General features: G+C 49.5%; 1 long non-coding RNA gene across 1 annotated transcript; it reads left to right on the top strand.

The window, feature by feature from the left end:
* The first annotated feature begins 2,207 nt into the window (after positions 1 to 2,207).
* LOC124646416 lies at positions 2,208 to 2,805 on the top strand. Its single transcript, XR_006986329.1, has 3 exons — positions 2,208 to 2,309; positions 2,501 to 2,600; positions 2,729 to 2,805. It is a non-coding gene; the product is annotated as an uncharacterized LOC124646416 (long non-coding RNA).
* Positions 2,806 to 5,049: the final 2,244 nt, after the last annotated feature.

Here is a 5,049-nt window from a genome sequence, read left to right as displayed (position 1 = left end):
ATCTCGTTGTCTTGGGGGGCTGGAGCTAAGGCATTCGGCACTGTCCTCCAGCTTCCGGGTTGCAGGAAGCCTTCCCCCTCCAAGTTCTTCAGCTCAGTCTCTGTGGTGGTGCAGGGCCACCATTTCCCTTTGGATTTCGAATCCCGCTAGCGGGCTTTGGATTTCTTGGCAGCGATCTCTTCCGCCTTCTTCTCCGTTTGTTCCGCCTCGGAGGTTTTCTCCGGGAAAGCTGAGGTGCCCTCGGTGTCCTTGCCGGAATCCTTAGTGGGATCCAGCTAGACTGGGACGAAAGGAGGTGGAGCAGAGGAGATGGGCGTTGCCATGATCGGCTCAGTGGTTGGAGGCGGAGTCGCGGAAGACATCTGAAGACAGAAAAGATCGCGGAAAAGTAAAATTTAGTCGGATCCGCGTCTTCGTCCTAAAGATCATCCCTACCAGCTACGGCGAAGGATCGAAGCTCGGAGAACTTACCGTAATGGGTTCCGCGGTGGTCGGAGTCGCCGGCGACGGGGTTTTCGTACGGTGGCTCACCGGAGTTAAGAACACGATGAACACCACGGTGGTGAAATCGTTCCGGTGATGCTCCGGCGAGTTTTCCGGCGAGTTCCGGCACGACGGAGGAGGAGCTCGCGAGCGGCGCTGCGTAGAGAGGTGAGAAAGGGGGTGAATGAGAAGTTAGGGTTGACGGTGGATATTTATAGGCCGGGGGGACGAGATTCGTGCTCCGCATCCTGTGGTCGGAACGCAAGCGTTGCACCGTTGGATGCGTGACACGTGTCCAAAACCCTAAACGGTAAAAATGGCTAAGGATAAGTTACCGCGCAAATCGCGCGAAAATGGCGCCAGAATTGGCGGAACCGTTTGAGTCTTTTAAGATTCCGGGTAATTGCGTGAGGATAAGTTGGCTCTCATTCGCAAGCAGGGGGTAACCCGGAAACGTATTTCGAATCGTCGATGGATGAAGTCCCGCAGAATGGGAGCATTTTCCGACTAAAAGTTGGGAAAAGAAGAGAATGTGAAGTTGGAGTTCTTCAAGTTTCTCCGCGTTACTGATATTGTTGGAGACCACGATGGACTAGCGAGGCGGAAACAGCAGGCGAAACTCGGAGAACTCTGGGGGCTACTGTTGTGGGTATACTTCATGGGTGTACCATCGACAGTGCCTAGATCCAGCAAGCCCGGGTGGCCCACAGATGGTGATGAGGCATGTGGCCCATCGGGCGGCCCAGTTGCTGTTGATCCTGACGGAAGATGTCCGGCCCAGGAGCAGGGAGCCGGATCCGACCGACCTTTGGAGGAACCCGGATCCATGAAGGCCCAGTAGGAACCCGGATCCGGGACGACGTATAGAGGGAGGCGGATCCTTGACGTACACGGCAAGACATTGTACCGTAGTTAGGAAACCTGTATCCGGTAGGACTCTCCATGTAAACCCTAGATCCGTGTGCCTTTATAAGCCGGATCCTGGGAGCCCAAGAGACACAACCACAACTCATTGTAACAACGCGAAAGCGCCCAGATAATTCCAGACAAGCAGCAGTAGGCCCTGTCATCGTGCAGGTGTTCCGAAGCTGGGTAAATCGCGTACCACCGCCCCGTGTGCACTCCGCCCTATGGCCCCTACTTCTTCTCTCCCTCGTGAGGATCCCTCCTCCGAGGTACCGTCGATTAGGCAACGACAGCGATGTTCCCTGCTCCTAGTTCATGTGGGATATTCGTGTTTTGAGGGTGCAAGCTCCTGTTGAATGTTTTTCACTCATTGTCCGATATGTAGGTGTTGTGTGGTGGCTTTAGATTTTCTGATGTATGATCTTTATCAATTATTTGTTGAATAAAATTAATAAAAAAAGGACGTATGCATCGATTGATGTAGAGGTTAGGGCTTTGCCTCCATCTATAAAAATAAACTTGCTAGATTATTTTCAACAGTTAACCAGCGTTGCCGACAAATAGTCTGGCTTTTCGTTTTCGTCAGAACATGCCGCTGTATTTCGACTAGAGTTTTCCACCAGCAACAAAGGCAGATTCGATCTGCAAATTAATCGATGAAGCATCTCAAATTCCATTTTTGTCGGCCAAAAGAATCCTGAAACAAATATCTTGCATATAGTAGTACGTACGCGCCCATACATGCACGGCGGCCGCTCGCCCTGGCTAACTATATATACCATGACGATGTCGCTTCTTCTCTTCCCATATGACCAAATCACGAACGGGCAGCGAGTACTCAGACAAATTCCCAAAGTGTAACTGAGTTTGTATAAGTTGAAGCATGGAGGGCAACCGCACTGACCTGCAGCCACCACCAGGTAATTAAACATTGTCTGATCAGATAACTGCTAGTAATCTAGTATACAACACTGCTGTTAGTTATTCCTGTCTGCTCTTAATTTAACTGAATGTTGGCCAGCAGTGCTGTTAGATTTTTCTTTCCCCAGATTCTACTACTCCTGTTGTGGTCAACTTTTTCTTGCTAACCCAGTTCGATTTCGTCCATCAGGCTACCCAACGATTGTGGACTCAGTGCCAAGCTGCGACGACTCGCCACGCCGAGGACGAACAAGACCACGCGGCCGGAAAACTAGTTTTCTCGATGCATGGTACGTACTGTATGCAGTACACAAAGTCAGACCTTGTTTTTGTATATTAACTTTACACGTTCAACTAGTCCCATAATATTGCTGTAAAGTCTGCCACTAAATGTTGCCTGATGCTGCATGCTTTTCAGTGTTGCCGCACTGTGCTGCTGCTGGCTGTGCGACCTGTGCTGCGTTTAATTGGATCGGAGGGCAACGAAACAAGCTCTTTTTGTACGAGCAAGTTGATTAGTTATACAGATCATCCACATGATGTTGCGTCATCTAAAGAGAACGATGATTAGTTATACCGCAAGTTGATTTGTACTGCATACTTATACTACTACATAGCTTATTACTATGTCTTTGATCCTTATCTTGTTTGTAATGCCATACATGTATCTTCGTGCTTGATGCTTGTTATAGTAAACGACCCCAATTTTATTAAGACTGGCTGAGTCGAGTTGGATGATAGTACAAAATTGATTAACTATGCATAGGATTGTTTGGAGAGCATCATGAGCATCATTATCTTTCTTCAGTAATTATGGGGGATGTAGGATTTTTCTTTTCTTACGGACCAGTAAGAGACATCATCAAGTTTGAGCACACTATAGGAGAGACCTTAGGGCAGTCCCAGAATGTAAGGTTACTATCGAACTATGTTTGGCCTTCCAAGCGACGATTGAATCGAGCATCTATTGTCACTTATTACTCTCTATACCTATCAAGGCTCCGACACGCACTACCACTAGTACTGAGGAACACTAAGGACATCCCTCTATGGAAACGGTATGGGGATGGCCCACGGTTAAAGAGGTCATTCGGACGGAGCAACTCGCGCCCTGAGCAACATCGACAACGGGCAAAAAATAAAAGCTAGTTTTCTATATTTACGCAACGGTTTATCCTAGTGGGACCGTTTGCGATTTTGATCTCAATGGCTTCGGAGATTCACGAGGACCCATTGGCAATGAATATGGATGTGAATGTGTTCGCAATTTCTGTGGTCGATTCCCACGAAAATCTGTATGTGTTCTCACTAATAAAATGTAAACTCGTTCACATATTCTAGGACTACTCCAAAATTACCGCACAATCCTCCTCTTTGTCCCACAATTCTCGCAAAGAACACCAAATATAATCCTCCTCCCTTCCAATCCAATGACGCTTCTAGTACCTAACTCATAGGTTTACACCTAGGAAGAACAAGGCATGGACTTCTTGGCCACATTCACCCACCATGCATCACACGTTGAGGTGTAGATCCGCTACGTCAAGGAGAAGTTCCTCAATACCGCACCGGTCAAGTGTGTCGGCGTGGCTTGCGAGTTCTCTGATGCACCAAGGAATGTCTGGCAGAAGAAACTTCCATACGAGTAGAGGCAACGCGCCGCCGTCCTTCAACTCTCTGTGGCACATGAGTGTCTCTTCTTTCAGACCTGTCACCCCGATCTAGTGCCATCGCTTCTAAGGGAGTTTTTTTTATGGATGAAGAGATCATGTTCTATGGCGTGGCTGTTGAGACACTAGTAGAAAACAGGCCTTGCGTCAGGCCTCTTTAGTCCCGGCCGTGTCCTGGGCCGGGACTAAATGCCTAACCACATCGCCCTGAATCCGTCTAAACGTACGACACCCATTGGTCCCGGTTCGTTAGGAACCATTTGTCCCGATTTGTATCCCAAACCGGGACTAAAGGGTTTTGCGGCCCGCTGCGTCTGCCGGCACCTCCTTTAGTCCCGGCTGGTGACACGATCTGGGACATGAAGTCAAACGGTTCGTTCCCGCGGAAGCCGATCGTCATCACCATTACTGGCGCGGAAATCGATCGTCACGCGCCGCGGCCACGGGAATTTGGGTCGCCGGCGCCGGCGGCCAGCCACGGGAATTGATCACCCAGTGGCTGGCCTATTCATCTTCATCTTCCTTGCCTTTATATGCTTCACATATCCTCCACCATTGAAACACATTTCTTCACATCTCTATCATCCTCTACCAAAAAGCCCTCGCCCCATCGACGTTCCGACACCAATGGAGCACCTCGCGCGCGCCCCGGATCCTCGATCTCGGATATACTACCTCATGTCCGAAGGGATGCCTTTCAAGATCACGGTCACTCTCCTTGCATCAAGGGTGGAAAAGTGGATCCACGCTGTCAAGTGGGACTTTCTCAACGCCACACCAATCAAGTGCGTCGGCTTGGACTGTGAGTTCACCAACCCTCGCAAGGGTGATCGGCGCGCCGCCGTCCTTCAACTCCCGGTGGTGACCGAGAATTTTGTCTTCCAGATTTGTTGGGCTGATGAAGTGCCACAAGTTCTCAAGAAGTTTTTGCAGGACAAGACCATCAGATTCTGCGGCGCGGCTATCGGCGAAGATGTGGAAATGCTGAGTCCCTACGGTATTGATATTACTTCTGAGTTCGACCTCCAAAAGATACCCCCGAATCCCACCAAAAATGTCATTCCGAGTC

Source organism: Lolium rigidum, chromosome 4 (genome assembly GCF_022539505.1).
Source record: "Lolium rigidum isolate FL_2022 chromosome 4, APGP_CSIRO_Lrig_0.1, whole genome shotgun sequence".
Classification (NCBI taxonomy): Eukaryota; Viridiplantae; Streptophyta; class Magnoliopsida; order Poales; family Poaceae; genus Lolium; species Lolium rigidum.
This window is presented reverse-complemented; position numbering and strand designations above follow the sequence as displayed.